This window comes from Mastigoproctus giganteus, chromosome 13 (assembly GCF_048544385.1).
Source record: "Mastigoproctus giganteus isolate SK-2022 chromosome 13, ASM4854438v1, whole genome shotgun sequence".
Classification (NCBI taxonomy): domain Eukaryota; kingdom Metazoa; phylum Arthropoda; class Arachnida; order Uropygi; family Thelyphonidae; genus Mastigoproctus; species Mastigoproctus giganteus.
Genome location: NC_143587.1, coordinates 100,660,300 through 100,678,956, shown reverse-complemented (window position 1 = coordinate 100,678,956; position 18,657 = coordinate 100,660,300). Strand labels below are relative to the sequence as shown.

At 34.1% G+C, this 18,657-nt stretch overlaps 1 protein-coding gene across 2 annotated transcripts in view; it reads right to left on the bottom strand.

The window, feature by feature from the left end:
• The window catches only part of Syt7 (Synaptotagmin 7), a 389,134-nt gene that overhangs the window by 219,379 nt on the left and 151,098 nt on the right, over positions 1-18,657 (bottom strand). For both annotated transcript variants that reach the window (XM_090388110.1, XM_090388111.1), the window contains exon 2: positions 12,704-12,800. The gene's annotated coding sequence lies outside the window, so the exon portion shown is untranslated. The remainder of the gene's footprint in view (positions 1-12,703; positions 12,801-18,657) is intronic.

Genomic DNA, 18,657 nt, shown 5'->3' with positions numbered 1-18,657 from the left:
CTCACAGAATACGGGATGATATGACAACGCTGTAATTACTCCATTTATCTTTTAGATAATAATTGGAAAACTCGAACTCGACATAATAGAACAGTGCATTTTTACATAAAGCAGCGTAACAGAATAATCGATATAGGAAAATTCTGCTATAGTACTGAAACACAGGCGATTCAAGGTCTTTCATTAAGTCTACCAACTCCATGCTCCCTATGGAGTAAGGTGAGGGGAGTCGCCTACTGCTTTTCTCTTTCCGATAGTAGTTCGCATTGCCTGAATCTTCATAAATGCAAAATTCGTATATTTATTTCTACTCTATGGCCGTGGATCCTTAAACTGTTTTACTTTAACCTCTCCAATACTGCAATATGTGTTTGCGGCGCTGAAGAGAATTATATTCGCCTCTTGTTTACTTTATGAAGACCTCACTCAACAGTGCGATCACAAATTTTGCTCTTGGAACCGAAAGTCAACTAATTTCTTCTAAAGAGTTCTTTATCACCCTTCAAAACTTTGCTAAGCTCGATTTTACAAGACACCTCATTTTGCAAAACCAAGCCATACAGTACAGATAACTCCCCTTAGCACGAGCTTCAATCGGTGCAAACACAGACAATCTACCATCTCCAATGTCTACTGCATCTGATCCTGATGCGTCAAGTTCCACTATCGTCTGATCCTGCCATGCTCATCTCTGGAAGTTACTGACGTCGGATTTATTCTCTCAGTTCCTGTTATCTTGCTCCAGTTCTTTGACGAATGATTCGTGAGGCCTTCAGACGCCAGTTGATTTCTTTGCTGACAGTGTTTGATCCGAACGAGATTCGCTATCACTGGGGTTTCTTCTCAGTGTTGAATAAAACTATTATTTTTATTAATTTTTTTGCTAGTATTGAGTGTAGTCCTGTGCAGGAGTTTTCATCGTTCTGTGTCAAGAGTTCTTGTTTTTATCTTTAATTTCTTCCTTCCTCCTTTTTATAGCTAGATTGAGGGGTATATGTAATGCTGACCTCGATTGAGGTGGAATCTTTTGTTGGTTGAAGCGTCAAGATGGGCACCTATTTTCCTCTTCTTGGTGTTGCAGGATTATTTTTATTTATTTTTAATTTTGTATTTATTTTTATTTTCCATCATTTTTGAGTTGAAATTATGCTGGAAACATTGTGGTCAGCATTTTTTTTCTTCTTTTCCCTCCGTTCTTTTTAATATTTGCGAGATTTTCTTGATTCCCTACATTCACTTCAGCGCTCATGAGTAGTCAGTACTTATAAATTCGACTTGTTTCCCTGTGGACTGCACAGGCATAGTTGTGGGCCGTCTTCTCGAGGCATGGACAGTACTGAGCAGGCGTTCCCAGAAAAAAACTAAACAACACGCACTACACAAATTTCTAGCCTCTTTAAAGAAGAGTTAAGAACCATTAGTGTACCACGGCGGAGTTGAACTAACGTTTAGGAACCGCCCTACTAAGATACATGCACAGTTTTATAATCACATCTACTGTTATCTTTAATGAATCATAACATTTTCTTGACTAAATGAACCTTTATGAGCTTCATTTATTCAAGAAAGCGTATTAGTACATTCACTCGGACACCATGGTTTTTTTTGTTAATAATACGTAACTTATTCTGTGAGGTAGATTTAAATATCACAATATCAATTTCGAATTTGGTAATCCTTTGCGAATTGAATTATTTTGTGGATCCAACCCCGAGGAGAACCATCCATTCAAGAAAATATTAAGGAATAACACAGTCGGTATTACGAAGAATCAAAACTTTAAGGGGGGTAGAAAATATGGAACGGTGTCATAATATAATTATTCAATTTTAGTTAATAGGTTGGTGAATTATTTTCTAACTGCAACCGTGGCTGTTGCAGTTATCCCTCTGTTTCTTCAGTGAAGAAGGTAGCAAATTGTGTGTCCATATACCATGAGCTAGTGAATTTCATATATCTGGTGGGGAGAGATTCGAAAACTACTGAATCCAGTGGTGGTTCTCACATTATCTTGCAAGTGGCCATCCCTTACCGGATAAAAATGAAACATCGAGGGATGATGTACGTGATCTGAAAAATCGATTCCATATGCAACAAGCTATCGAACATCAAGGAACCTAATCCATGCAATGAAAATATTCTCCACACCTCCCACTTGTACAGTAGGGAACAGCATAAGATGATCTATTGCCTCATGCAGTTGTCCACACACTATAGTTGCCAGGTCATTTATTTGATCTACCAGCTCATCATAAAGCTCTGCAGACCTTTCCTGCCTCAGTTACCCCTCTCTGAAGTGTATGCCACATTTTAAAACTACCTATAAATGCTAGATATTTCTTACATTTGTCATTCCTGTGATGTTTCGTTCTGCTTTCTGCTGTAGCCCACTTTATTGTACGCTAATAATTAACTCTTTTAAAAGCAAATTATATTACTCATTTTGCCCATCCCAACATGGTTGCTCATTGACTACGGTGATGATATTTAAGGCATCTAGGTTGGCACGTTACGGTATCAATATGATTCCCTGATTTGCGTATTTCTTTTGTACCATATAACTACAGATGGCATGGTTTCTAAAGCGCGAAGTCAGCAATGTATATTTAATCTTTTCAGAATCTGAATAATTTCTTAATTTGTGCATTAGAGTAATGATTGTACCCTTTATATGCAAGAAGAACTAGGAGACAGTGACAGATTACCTGAAGAAATCCAAAGACCGGATTTCTTCAGGTAACCTGTCATCATCCTGTATAACACAACTGAAGTGAGTAAAAGATTACACAAAAAGTGGCAGAGTAGTTTATATGTAATATTTTTATAAATCCCAGCAAGCTGACGACAATTAAGAGGTTGCGGAACTATATGCTAATATCGCCTAGTTAAAGAATATTATACAACCATGAAAAAAATAAATAAGGAATAAATAAATAATGACCTTAATGAATGTGATTCTAGAAAAAAAGGTGTACGCGAACTATGACACTCCTGTCTCTCCAGGAGCACCAAAATGATTTATGGCCTGACGTGTACTTGACATCTGTGATCTTGATCGATCAGACCAACTATTTACAATTTGCTCTACCAGTATACAGAACGGACTGGATCCATGTGACACCAGATTGCAGGTTCCACACGCTACTGTCAAGAGAGAGAGATACTGATATTGTATCTTGTTGTACCACAGTAACAACAAGCAACTGTGTATATATGATATGATTCTCTTAGGACCTGTTTCAGTACAGAATCGTGTTGCTGTATATATTCTCCCAACATGAAATAGTGAGATGCATGCAATCGTTTATACATTATCAAAACCTTTTTTGAATATGTTTGTTTCAGGGCGCTGATTTCCAGTTTTGCATTTACAAAGATCAATCTCATCATTTCAAAAGTTTCAACCAGGATTTAATGATTTAATTTTCGGGTACGTGATTTAACAGAGACCAAGAATTAGAATTTTTTTTCTAATTCGACAGAGGAATTGAAAGAAATGTTATGAATGAGAGAGAGAGCAATAAAATAGCGTGTAAACTACTGAACGTTAAACTGGGATCTTATTTTTGGCTTTTATAACAAAATTTGTTTCAAGTCTGTATCTCTGCCCACTTTTTCAGACTTAATTACGTGTTAAAATGTATAGGTTGAATATTAATATGCAAACAAATTTTGTAATATCTACAAAAATTTGTGTGTGGACTAGGGACTAACAAATGGTCCATCGCAATGGATCATTCGTCCTCTCTGCTCTACACCAACGGTAGCGATACTAATCTTCCTAATTATTTTTTCCTTGAAAAGATAGTTCTATCGGAAATAGGATAGGTTATAATCGCCTTATTCGTTCATAATTTTAAAAGCAGAATAACAACCACCTTCCGAAATTTCAATAATACTCGGACAGTAGTTCAGCATCTTTCAGTTGAATGTCCAGTTTTTGATAGTGATTTTTTTTTTTTTTTTTTTTTTTTTGCAAATTCCCATTTATCACGTGAACTGTATGCTTAAAGAACTCGTGAAAGACAAGGAATTTAAAGCAGGTATTTTTTGTTTTCATACAGAAAATTAACTTTTATAATGTCATTTAGAGTTTTCAAGGAATCTCTGTATCGCAGTATCTCAAGACCTTTTTTTCTCTTTCTTGGATATCTCTATAACAATAAATTAATAAACAAATTTCCAGAGTAAATACATTTGTATTACTATCAGTTAGCACTAGCCTTATTCATGAAATAATCTACAAAGAGAGTGGGTGCTGAATTAGTTTCTGTCCGAGAATCAACTGTCTAAAAATACAGAAACAAAGACCACCTTATGCACTATTGTAAACACTGATGGTTATGCGTGTGCCCTCTTCACAAGAACATATGCACACACACGATTCTTTTATGGAAGACCAACCACTGATTAGCACTATTTTATCTTTCTGAACTGGTGCAAGACAGTGATAAAGTCGCTTGTAATATCACTAAAATACTCAAATAATTGTTTGCTTTCATAAAATTTAGTTATACAAGCTCAGTTTCTTGTTAAAACAGGGAAAATCTTATGGTGCAAGGTCAGGGATCTGGAAACATTGATTGTTGTAAGCCAGGAACACAGAGACTCCTCAACATGTTTAGAATTGTACAAGCTTTGAACTCGAATTTTCTTTAAAAAATAATTTTTACATATGCTGATTGTCTAACGCAGCGGTTCCCAACCTTTTTTGACTCGCGAACCCCTTCAATGTAATCGCGAACCACTAAGCCTATATTCTCTGAAATCGTATACTATTTCTGAATTTTTATTATAAAATATTTCCAGTACTACATTTTTATAAGTGACATTGCATAATAATAAAAATTATTATTGAGTATTATTTATACTTTGTAAAGCAGTTATTAATAAATCCAAACTAGATTTCGAACAGGCTAAGAGTAGAAAACTATCTTTTAGTCCAAATGGTAGCTGAGCATTCTGGTCTCTTGCCAAAGCTATTGGGCGACAATTTTTAGCCCATCTCTGTTCCCACCTCTGACAAAACCAGATGGTTCTGTTGCCACATCAGCCACAGATAAAGCTGACTTGCCAGCATCCTATTTTTATTCCAACTCGTGTATTGATGATCTTGGTAAATCACCTCAAACCATTCCCAGCATACTCCATTTAATGCCTCCTGTGGGTTTCCGTCAAAAGGATGTCAGAAAGGATTTTGATGAATCTGATGCTAAGAAAATCCCAGGTACTGATGGTATTTCTCCACTTGTTCTCTAAACCTGCCCTCCTGAGCTTACTCCTGTTTTGTGTCGTCTTTTTTCACTTTCTTATTCCAAAGGTGTTTTTTTTTTCTGCTTGAAAATTTGCTCATATCCAGCCAGTTCCTAAAAAGGGTGACAAATCCCTTCCATCCAATTATCGTCCCATTGCTATTTCAAAGTAATGGAGAAAACAATTAACCGCCAACTCTTAAACTATCTGGACATCTCATCTGATCAACGATCGCCTGTACGAATTCCATCAGTGTCGTTCCACTGGTGATATTCTGGCTTATGTTAAACATCTATAGATAAATCCAATGGGAAAGTTTGATGAAACTCAAGTCATTTCTCTTGATATTTCAAAGGATTTTGGTCGTGTTTGGCATCAAGGTCTTCTAAATAAGCTTCCATCCTATGATTTTCCAGCTGTTCTTTGTAACGAAATATCCAGTTTTCTCTCTAACCGCTCACTGCAGGTGATGGTAGACCGCTCTCTGTCTTCTAACTTGTCCACTAATGCTGATGTTCCCCAAGGTTCAGTTCTTTCTCCCACACTTTTCCTCTTGTATATTAATGACCTTCTTCCATTGACCAGAAATCCTATCCATAGTTTTGCTGACGATAGCACATTGCATTCCACCTTCCAGTTTGAGAAACCTTGCCCTGCTTTAAACAGCTTCAACTTCTTGAGTATACACTGCCAAATCCTTAAATTCTGATCTCCAGTGGGGCAAAAATAACTTAATTTCAATCCTTCTAAAACTCAGTCTTGTCTTATCTCGCAAAAAGGATTCTTCTGCTCCTATGCTTATCTTCGATGACGCTCCGATTTCTAGGCAAGATCTTGGGGATTACCCTGACTAATAATCTCTCTTGGCCTAAAGCACATTACAAATATTGCTTCCTCTGCATCTAATAAACTGGGTTTTCTCTTTCGTTCTCGGTGTTACTTTTCTTTCAAACAGTGTTGACTCTGTAGAAATCACAAATTCGCTCTACCATGGAATATTATTCCTACATCTGGGGCGGTGCTCCCAAAACCTCTCTCAGGCTTCTAGATTCCATTCAAAAGAAGGCAATTAAGCTAATTGATTTCTTATGTCTAACAGAGTCTCTCCACTCGCATGCCTTTTCTACAGATACTTCCATGGGCACTGTTCTTCTGAATTGGCTTCTATAATTCCTGTTCTCTCTTTCAAAGCAGTCCGAACACTTTTCAACCCATTTACGATATTAAATGGGTTCTAAAAAAAAAGTACCTAAACATAACAATAATCCTTAAGAATGAAAAAAAAAATAGTACGGTAAACATATTTATTTAACATGATATACTATAAGATAGTAAACTAATTATTATGGGAGATGTGGTTTTTTCTTTGGCAATTCTTACTTTTTATTTAATGTTATTTTACTTTGTTTATTATTAGTTATATTTTGTAGTTTACAATAATATACCTATGTAAGTCTAAGCAGACGCCATTACAGAATTTTTGCGAACCCCCAGGGGTTCGCGAACCACCGGTTGGGAACCGCTGGTCTAACAGATAGTCAAAGAATACCCATAATAGCCACTGCTTTATTCATATTCCCTCTGCGATAACAGAGTTTTTTGCACTGGAAACCTCTCATCTCAAAAGTCAGTTCGGCTTTCTTCACATTCTTTTAAACAACAAAAGCGGTTGAGTGTGGCAATATCTCATCATAATAAACCTTCTACAACACCCTGTAAGTTGCCATCGCAGTTTACCTCAGTTTCATCCTTCAGAACTAAAAATTATTCTGTGTTAAAGAACTTTGCTAACATTGGAAAATTTCTTGAAGAAAAGGTTTGATTCATGGTTGTCCGCACTGCAGGCATGAGAGAAGACATCGTGTAATGAGGCATGACTAACAACCCAAACAAACACCGGTAATTTTTCAGAAGTTGCAGTTTAATATATTTAATTTTTTTAAACTTTCTCTTTTTAATATGGAACATTTCGTAATTCATTTCCCTTTTTGTTTTAGAATTAATAACATTCGCTTCTACAGTCGCTAATCATAATTACATTTTTAATAACCATCATTAGAAGAGACATTTCGCGTACACACAATACAACCTAAAAAGGTATATTCCGGAATCTTGCAACATAAATTACCATTCTTTTTCCAACGTTAATGCGTCATAAAATTTCTTCCTTTTGGAAAAACAGACAACAAATTGAATTATTTAAATAACGGCTATCCTAGAAAGAAAATATTAATTTTCTCCTTTGCGGGTAAACAGATTTAGAGTATCCTATTAAAGTAGCGTACCCAAGAAACCCATTCTGAATTACTCCCATCATTCGAGCACTGTTGGTCGTTTCTTGAAAAAAGCAATTCCGGTTTTTAATTCATTTTGGAAGTTCAATTTTAAATTCCAAATTTGTATTGGACATTGTAATAAATGGTACCATTAATTAATAGCCACGTCATGTGTCTGGTAATTTACGTTCGAAATTTAATGGGTCCGTGGAAGAAACCAGTGCTGTTCGAGTAAATGGACCACTTATTTCGATTACAAGTGACTTACTTAGCGATAATTCGAAACGTTCCACGAACTGATTATCTTTAGTTACCCAGCTGCCTTCATATATAGTACTGAGCGCTGGCTCATTCTGTGTTTGTTGACATAATGTCCTTATCGAGGCTGAAAATGAGCAATCTGTTACTACGTTAGGTGATTTGGTTGTTCTGTCTATTATTTCCTTACGCTGTATTTCGAGCTCAACATATAAATGACTCATACCTAATGGTAGATATATTGGTAAGAACCACAGCACCAAACGCGCGCGTAGAAGGTAATTTTGCCAATTGAGTGACAGTGAAAATCGCTTGCTTGCAATCTAGTAATGAAGTAGCTTGATTCCTTCGTGAATTCTCCACTATGAGGTTTCTGCCCCTGCATCTTTCATATGTTTAATGCCATCTTGAGGCTTTGTATAATTATGAAAATTATTGGTTGGTCTCTTTTCATTCTTTCTCTCTTATAGGATAAACAATAATTACACCACAGTACAAAAACCGCATAAGAAAGAACACAAAACAACTATTGGCGGTTAATAGTAGCAATTTTTCACATGTCAAACCGACATGTGTGTATATCAGATGTCTGGAGAGGTCTCGGTCTGTTTCCGAGAATTAATTGCCTCCTTAACACCATCATTACATTACCTAGGCGTTGTTTCTGAATTTTGAACTTATTCTTTATTAGTTACACTGATATGGTTTTTTTTTTTTTTTTTTTTTTTTTTGTTTCATCAGACTCATGTAGTACTTGAATCTTAGATTCTGGTCATGCTTTCATCATTCATTTTTCCTCAAGATCAGACATGTTTTTGCACACTCGCCGGATTCTCCAGCATCTTCGGCTGCACTTTTACCCCCTTTTTCGACTCCTTCCCTGTTCAGGAAAGATTTTCTTAATTGGTTACATAATGGTTTCACTCCGTAGAAAGAAAAAAAAAATTAAATGTACTCCATAAACATATTTTGTCAACCAGATCTGTTTGAATTATATTGAGAATTCACTGACATACGGTACGCCTTACAGGTGTGACACCAAAAGCACTTTATGCCAGTTTATTAAATCCGTCAAAGGTGAGCTTGCTCATTAATTGGACTTTTTCAGAATTTTTGGGTGTCGCGGAGGATTGCGTCTCTTAACCTCGCTGATATTGCGGTGGATAAAGCTATTTTGCAAAGCTCTATAGTTTTGTTCCGTGTTCTTTTGCCATTCTTGAAATTGACCCTCTTGACTTTCTTTTGTAATATGTTGAGAACATTGCAGTTATTGAAGAGCATTAAGAATAATTCCCTTTTTGGGACTCTTCGTATTGTTCCGTCATTTTGGTTCTACTATTGACCAAAATTATTCTATTACTTTGTACAGCATAGTATAATTCTCAAATATCGCTATAAATTGGATGGATTCAGTAAGACACACCACAATTATAATTAATTTTATTCCAGAATCTATTTATAATCATCTTCTGCTCCCTCCCTCTTATGTCAATATGGCTATATTCAATAAATGACGCTTTAACCTTTTAGATTTTTTTTCCTTTGCTTCCTCGCTTTTTCTGTTCTAATCTAATATTCGGATTTGTATTTGATAAATATTTTGATATAAATGTACCAACGACTAGCACACACTGAGTTAATTCCAGTCTCCATGGGAGGACTTTCATGGGTGGTTTCGTGTCGTTGCGGTGCCGCTCAAGGGTAGTGTGTTTTCTTCCCTTCGTTAAACTAGATTTCTTTATCCAGACAAAAAACAGATATACGAACCAGAGAATACAAGCAATTTGCAGATAATACGTACTGATGCATCATGACTTGGTATAAGAAGAATGACTACCTCGCAAAGTTTTCAAAACAGCTGACCTTCTGTTTTGGTAGCAGCAGGTGCTACGGGGATCTCCTCTCGGACCACTATTCTTTTTCATTTATGTGAATTATTACTAGGTTACACTTCGTATTTAAACGTAATGTAAATTTATAACTATTGGGTCCTTTAATGACTCTTCGCTATAATACTGGTTCGCATTTTATTGAATATTTGGCATCTCCGAACGTCTCAAATCTCTAAACGTCTGTAGTTTTACTTAATTCTGTTAACTCCTCTTAGTTTCGTTTTTCGGATACCAATGATGGATGTCTTCTCAACAAAGTTGGTTGCTGTTAAAATTAAGTTTTTTTTGTACTCACACTCTCAACTTTTTTTTCCTTTGTTATATTGGGTTTCTTGATCGTTTATTCTCATAGGCGTGTTTAAATATTTCTCCAGCAGATTGTGATAAAGCTTATAGCCTTGATTAAACAAGATTGTGTTGCCGTAATTGGTATGTGGATATAATTGGCTTTCGTATCAGAGCTACCTTATTGATCGTATATAAGGAGAGGACGATCTAATTGGTATTTGCTCTGTATCTACCGTAAACACAGTATTACTTATCGTCGGAAGAATTGTCTTATGTTCTATTAGAAATTTGCACTAAATCCTTTGGGTCGCAAGGAGACTTCTGTAGTATAGCTTTAATTTTAAAATTAGAATTAGTTCGCTATTTTACTGATCCGTTTTTTTTGTCACCAAATATAACTCGTTTTCCACGGTTTATTAAATTCAGTTTATCTTTTACTCAGTGGTTAAAGTTCAAATAGCGTATATTTTTTTCAGTTCTGTTGTTCTTTATTAGCCTGTTTTTAGGAACACGATTCTTTAAAATATCAGAGTTCTTTTTAATATCTCCCTAAACAGAAACAAAAAAGCTGTTTTAATTCCTTGTCTTTCCACACGCTTAATTTGATGAGACAATTAGGTGTTCTAATATTTGCCGATTTTTCTTTTGGAGTTCTCCTAGTGATAGAAACTAATCATTGGTTCCTTTTTTTACAACTGTCAGATTCATCCCTTTCTATTTCCGAATATATTTTAATTTGCGTGGTCTATATAAACACTGAGATTCGAAGTTGCCACCACGAAGACATTGCGTATACTAACTGCATTGGAAGTATACTTTAGAAGACGTATGAAACATCATAAAAAACGTTTAACTTCTTTAATCCTTTCTAGGAAATGGTAGCATGTTTTTAGCGTAGCCTGAGTATTCTTAATTTGGGCGCTTAATAATAAAGTGAGAATTAGTGAGATGCTACGAGCGATATATAGCTTTTATTTTGCATTATTCAATTTGTATTATATATATAAGGCTGTAGTCCAGCATTTTTTCAATAACATTTATATAATGTCTCACATTTTAAATAGTTGTAAATGTCACTTCTCTAAGAAATAGATCGGTTGGAAATAAAGAATTGGCTAAAATTCTCTCTCTCCAACTTTAGTGTAAACTTTAATAATTTAGAAATACTTGTGATCCTAAAATATTGGGCTTTTCATCTTGTAAATACATTCTTTATGATGGTAAAAATGGCCACAATGTAGTACATAAAAATAGCAACACTTCTTCCCGATGACAAATGTTCGCTATAACTTAGCCTTAAATGGCCACTTTTTTTTTTGCTAAGTAACATGTCATATTCAATGAATTTATAAATTATGAAGTATATTCTGGGACTAAGAGGCTCACGTTTAACCCTATTGTACTGAGAGAGAGAGAGAGCATGAATGAAAATAAAAGTAAGCTGCCTTATTTGTATCCATTTTCAGAATTACCTGGGTTTGTTCACAGCTTGGCCCAGCAATGTTATTATTGTTTGAATTATACTTTTTTTAAACCTTCAACATTTTGCATTAACCTAGAACAACTCTCTAATATAGAGTTACTTATGAACGAGGGTTTGATTCGCTTAGAACATTACCACCAAAGCACGTTCTATAAATAATATCCGTTTCAATTTGTATTCCTCTTTTGAAAGACTCATTTCATCTTTGAATAATTTTCTACCCTTTTCTTTGTATTAATAGTTCACTTGATCTCTTCCAGTTTCGTCATATCCGATTTGGGAAAATTTGCTCCTTTTCAGCTGCCGGACACTTCCTCTTATTCATCTAGTATATAAGCAATTCACATTCATATTCAATCTAGTACATATTTAATTTGGACAAATTTCTGTTACTTGAAAAGTCTCATTCGACATTGCAGTGTTACACACGGCAAGCCGAAACTGCTTGGAATATTGAAGAGCTCATTTCCTTTTTCCATATCCAAGATTTAGCAAACGTTCTAGACTTTCATGGGTATCTTTTTACATATTTTCCCCCTTAAGCAGAGAGTTAAACGATACCGATTTATGATCTACCCATTTCAGTTCAGTAGTTCAAATTTCGTCACGTTTTCTTATAGAATTAGTTTGTTATTAAAAAAACAAAAAAAAAAAAACCAGCAAATTTAAATATTCCTCCATAAAAAGCAAACTCTTAATTTGGGATTATTTCTTAATAATAACGAAAATTACCTTTACAATTTATTACAGCATTTGTCGATTTTTCTTCATAAGTATGAATGTGGAAAGCCCATTCCAATGTTTATATGTGCATCGAAAGTCATTATATATGTAGAATAAAACAGAAATAAATGATCGTGGTGACGTTATTTAAAACTGGATAAATTTAAGAAATAAAAAGAGCAGTTATATAAACGTTATAACATATATTTTTAAGCGAATTATTCTACTACTGTTCCTCAGTACAAGGCTGTAAGGAAGAATGGGAAAAACTAGCCAATAAACGAAGCCATATTATTCCATACCTTTTTTTCTTTCTCTCAAGCTGAAGAATAATAATAGAACTATCCCATTCTAACATGTTAGAATGATTTAAAAGCTATAATAATTTGTTTAAATATTAGATAGAAATTTTCCGATACACATTTTAGTTCTAAATGACACTCTCGTATTGATTAATTTCCCTCGTATTCCAACGATAGTGTTATTTCGAGGTTTCAAAACACTTATTATTATTAACTTCTCAAACTTACCTTCTCAAACGTTTTTTCAGTCTTATTCACATGTTCAGAAAATTCCTTTGTAATGTTCTTTTTATGAAAATTCACTGTTCATGTAAATAGAGCAACCCTGAAAAAATATAGAATAATCATGAGCTGTTAGTTTATCTCTTTCTTTAAATATGTAATAAGATTAATTTTATTTGTTTTTACAAAGTTGTTGCACGTACAAATAAAATAATTGCAAATTAGCGTCTTTTTGAATAGCCAACTTTGACTTTTAATTTTCGTAATCAGTAAGAATTTCTGTTCTGAAATGTAGGTTACTGATAGATATGTGGCTTGTGGGAAGCAGCATAATATCACCTAAAGTTCATTAAAATAAACAACTTACAGAAGAGTCATGTCATTCGGAATATATTTAGTATAATGTAATTAATTCAGAGAAGTGGCTTAAAATACAATTAGTATAAAAACAACTTGAATTTAAATTTCTAAATTACAATTAATCTTTACAAATCTCTGCATTACGCCTATACATGCGTTCTCATACAAAACATTGAACGTTTATATAAAGTACACAGGCTGGATGTTAAAATTCTGCAACATTGCTGTCTTTGAAAGATTTCAACTAAACTTTCACGTGGTCTGACTTTCAAAATTTTATTGATTACTTTGTCAAGAAGCTGTTCAAGTAAAATAGATACAAATAATGCATCGGGATTAAAATACCAAACACAGCTACTCTTATAGGGACATTTCTGTATAGCAAAAGTAATTTGATTTCTTTGAACTTAGAGGGAACCCTCTTTAGAAGGAAGTTCTACGTTCAAAAAGGCTTATGCGAAGGCATGTTTTCTAAATTTTATTGGACATTATAATAACAAATATTTAGTGATATAAATCTGAATTGATCTCAACTATAACATAACCGAGTGTCATATTTATAAAATACGATGTTTTTTAAAATCGATTGTCGATTTTAAAGTTTTACGCATGCGATGGATGTTATCTTTAAAGTTAAAAACATACTCGTATATTAACGCTTTAAAAATAGTGGTAGAATATTTTTTTTGACGAAATGGCCAGAGTTTGATGTTTCTTAGTGACAGCTGAAACCAGTCGAGCACAATTTTCGCACACGTTTTTCATAATCTCATCTGAAATCTGAAGAAAACCTGAAGACTGTTATTCTTAACCATTGAAAAAAGAAATAAGAACATATTCAGCCAACACCGAGTCACATGATATCGCTATTCAGTTCTGCTTTCGTACTCATGAAATTCTTTGCTTTCCAAGAAGCACGGTGTAGAAATATGGCATCGAAAGCATTCTGAAAGAATAAAATACCTATTGAATAAATATTGATCCTATGACTTGTCAGATTCATTTCAACAGAGAATTACACCTAAAAATAGGAATAAGTAGAGAAAATACATATTTTGGACAAATTATTAGAACCATAATATATTAAACATGTATTCGGAAAATTACAAATTCCCTTTCAGTTAGGAAAATTCTGACTTTTCAAAGTAATTCTGCTAATTTTAACTATCAGTATTTGTTTGATCTATTTTTTATTGCTGATTTTTTGCACCAAATCCTTTTATCGACTTAAGAGCAGAAGTGAGCGAAATTAATATTAACTTAAATTTAGTTTCTTGTTATTCTGCAATCTCAAGGTGGCAAGAAGAGTTTACATCTTAATTATAACTACTCTGTGGCTGCCAGATATCAATGCATTATCCAATTGTATTTCGAGCGTACGTATCAATGGTCAAGTAAACCAAACAAAAACCCCCAGCCAACCAAAAATACCGGAATGAAACATTATAAATGGGGTTATCATAATGGAGTTTTTCGGTATCTTTTACATATGCTTTGAAGTCCAAAACAACAGAAGATGGATTGCATATATCTCCTCGGGTGAGAACTTGGTGCATCGTATCAGAGGTATTTTGGCACCACATTGGAATTTTTCTTTGTGAAAAGAACACTTTCCGACTAGTCATTTTATAGATATATAGTTAGGGAAAGACGTTACGCGGTTGTTTTCCATTAAGATTATTACTATAATTAATACCACTCATATACCACGTGAAATTAATAATATAGTTTATTAAGCTAATCGCCTAAAATCACTATACAATTTAAGGTGACGTTTCAGGCATTTAGAACAGCAGATTGCGTGTGTATGTCCAAGGATATAAAAATCGTTGCTCTGGGTCTCTACCTAGAAATGAATAAAACATTAAACGTAAACTGCGTACAATGACCCAGCTCTTCACAAATTGTAATTATGATAGCATTAGCATTCGATTGAACACATCTACAATCCGTTATTGTTGATGGATAATACTCAAGAGCAGATTATTCACTGCATCATCACGTTTCTACTCTTATCCAAGACATTAGATCAGAAATTTAAACACACAAGGAAACAAGCAACGTTATAGTGCTTGCTAATTAGACTAACTGCTAGCTAGCCATCGGCAATATTTGCTGCACATTACAAGCGTTCTGTTAAAATTGGATGGAGTTTCTTGATTGGATAGAAATTACTGATGCTTGCAGATTCCGTTAGCACTAAACATTATCACAAAAGCTGAATATATTGCGAGTGTTTTAAGGTTTATGATTGTTAGATCGCTTGTTATGAAACCAAAGGAATTTAGACTTAAGAAATTGTTTCAGGTTTCAATAATTCACATTCCAATTAAATATTCGAATTATGAATTTACGAAAGTTCTGAATAGTCACTTATCACTTTTAAACGTCAATTTAAAAGGATAGGACCAATAAAATACGGAAATTCATTTTTTCCAAGCGCAATATCCATTTAAATAATGTAACAATACATTCACCCAAAGATTGAATGTAAAGAAAAAAGTAAAAGTTAGAATTTTACTGAAAATTATCTTTAGCCGTTCAAACGTCAAAGCCGTGGCATCTTATTAGAGATTTTAAACGAAAATAAAAGCCAAAAGTAACTAAACTATGCAGCTACGTTAAGCATAAAGTTGTTTAAAGTAACTCCACAGTATTAAATCTGACTTCTTACCAGAAGTAAGAGAGGAGAGACAGACAGAAGAGAGACGTATATCCAGATTTGTCTGTAAAAAGAGAGATTTAAAATGCATTAGTTTCAAAACACTAGAAAATATATCGCAAAAGGAAGTAAAGGGAAACTCTTAAGCATCATTCGGATAACTGACTGGACATTTAGAGAAAGAACGAGACAAGGTTGTGCGATAACAGTCGATAGTTGTATGATTGATGGAAGAAAGCGGAACTTTATCTGAAAAGTGTATTTTGTAGGAACGGACAATAATGGATACGTACATATATGACAGCTAATACCAGGCCCAATTGTCTCAAGCGTTCGCATGTTTTCTACAAATTTTTAGGATACATAATTCAGTGGAATACAAGAATTTATTGATGGATGCCAGAGAGAATATGTAATAAATTTTGACATAACAGCAGATTTACTTTTAAGCCAATTATGTGATCACAGTATAAGAACTTCGAAATTAAACGAAAAAATAGAAATTTTGAATTGAACTACAATATAATTATAATTTTTTTTATCATAAATAGATAAAACAATACCGGACAATTTTCTAAACAAATTTAATTAAGCACATCTGGGAATAGTACTTTTATTATTATCAATAAAATCTAAGTATTTTTGTCTTTGGTTTTTCGACAAACCTGCTAAAGGAATTCAATATGCTGATAAAGAAGGCCATTATAAACAGAGTGGTGAAATTTAAATCTGCAATTTTATTAATAAAAGTGGCTTTTAAATATGTCAGATTATTTTGAATAAAAAGCAACGTCTTATTTAGTTAATAACCATTGGCAATTATTGCAGGCTTAATTAACGCGATAAATTATACTGAAATTTCTTGAATTATCACCTTGTAATCAATGCAGTGATAACTTAGGATTCTGGAATTCTCTAAGCTGGTGTTTACTATTTCTTTTAGTAGTCAACTTGTAATAAGCATTTGTCTTGTCCGCTAAGAATAGCGCACACAACAGCGAACTATGGTGGTGACCAGCCATTTGTATACCTCAACTGTCTTTTCCTGCTGTCCCCAGAATTTCGTTTTACAGCTGAGTGCTTTGGAAGAATTAGCGCAAACTTATAAGGATTCATTATCTTTGTACCGTCACAAAAATTTACAAAATTTAATACCTCAAGGAACAAAATGAAATGTCAGAATATATACTTGTTTATTAAATGCAGTCTCCTTGTTACTGGTTTTGAGGACTGAATCAAGGGAGGTGGAGGTGGCAGAAATAAATGGAATCCGTCAGACCGGACCTCTAAACCACATCTCATGGGAATTTAATATTTCATTTGATATTCTCAAATTCCAACTTATCTAAACATTGTAAATATATAAAATATTCATATTTTGTTTATACTGTTCTTTATATTTCACACATCACACTTTTATTGCTTTTAATCTGGAAGAGGAATATTACACTATACGTAAATATATGAAATGTCATATAAAATACGTATCTATTCATGTCTTGAATATACTATCACTTTCGAATTTATAAAATACTGTTTATAACTTCTATGATTTCAAAAGATATCGAAGAGCACTTGCTTCCATAAAATCTATTCATAAAACATTATTGCACTAACTCAGATTAGCGCGCACATGTCCAATGTTAACTGTTTATTGACATAAATGTTATTATAAATATCACGAATAAATGAAATTGTATGAAGGGAGAGGAATTGAGTTGGCAACAGACGTCATTATTAAATAAAATACAATAATTCTCTATCAGAACAGCACTTCTGTTTACTTCGAGCAAACAAATTTCTACATAGGCAGAAAATCCATTTTAACTGCATAAAGTTCTTTCTCCCTCCAGTTCAATCTATTTATATCAATCCTTTTATTCAGTTCCAGTGACACGGAACAACACAGTGACTAATGAAGCCCTGTGTTGTTCCGTGATCAACAGAAAATAATGATGATAGTCTTATCAACTATCTGGAATTTGCATAACTTTCTCTAGATATTCCATTTGTATTGCTGTCTATATATAAAAACTTACCTTTGCAAGCCTGTCTGTGGAATTTGTGTTCAAATAAAGGTGCCTGTGTCTATCACATTTATTGCAGAAATGGCAACAGGCTACTGGTGCCAATGCATCAAGTTTATAGGTTACTACAGTTCTCGATCAGTTATAACTGAGCGATTCCAAAATGGTTTATGACCCGCTCTAAGTACAGGTACAAGCTTACTAAAGTAAGATTCTTTTTATTTTAGCAACACCTTATTTTAGAAGCCATATTTAAACGTAATGCGTTTTCCACCTGCAGAGTGATTGGCGGTTTCGGACTTCCATACTATACCCATTATATATGATATACAGGGTCATCGAAAAGCACGTGTGCGCCACGACCTTATAAAAATACGTTTAGCTTTAGGTAAGTGCTGGAAATGACTGCTATCAGATCAAGATATAAACGGATACTCTCAATCATGGTCGCAAATCGCTCAGCACCATTTAGAAAAGTTGTTTGCAATCTGAATTTGGCATATAGGGGCAGGAAAAGAGGAATATGTCTGTACAATGGCCCTTCCAAAGTAAGCTTCCGAGTGGTACGGCATTTTGTACCGTGGTGAGACTTAATGATTAGTACACCGCAAAATAAATACATAAACGTTGTCAAAGCAACTGGAAGAATCTCCTTAATGAATTTCTTAATACGGTTAAGTATTAAGAAAAATATCTCCCTATAATCTACTATGCAGAGAAGGAAATCGAAGAGGTGAGGTACTGTCCAAAGGGCAGTCATAACTTTACCGTCCATCAACTAAGCTGCATACTTTGTACCGTAACAGAATATTTAATTAAAACTACAAGTATCTATCTATCCAACGTTTGTGTCCAATTTCGGAACTGGTTCAGTCTATACTAAGTGGCCCAAAAACGGGAATGCATTTTAA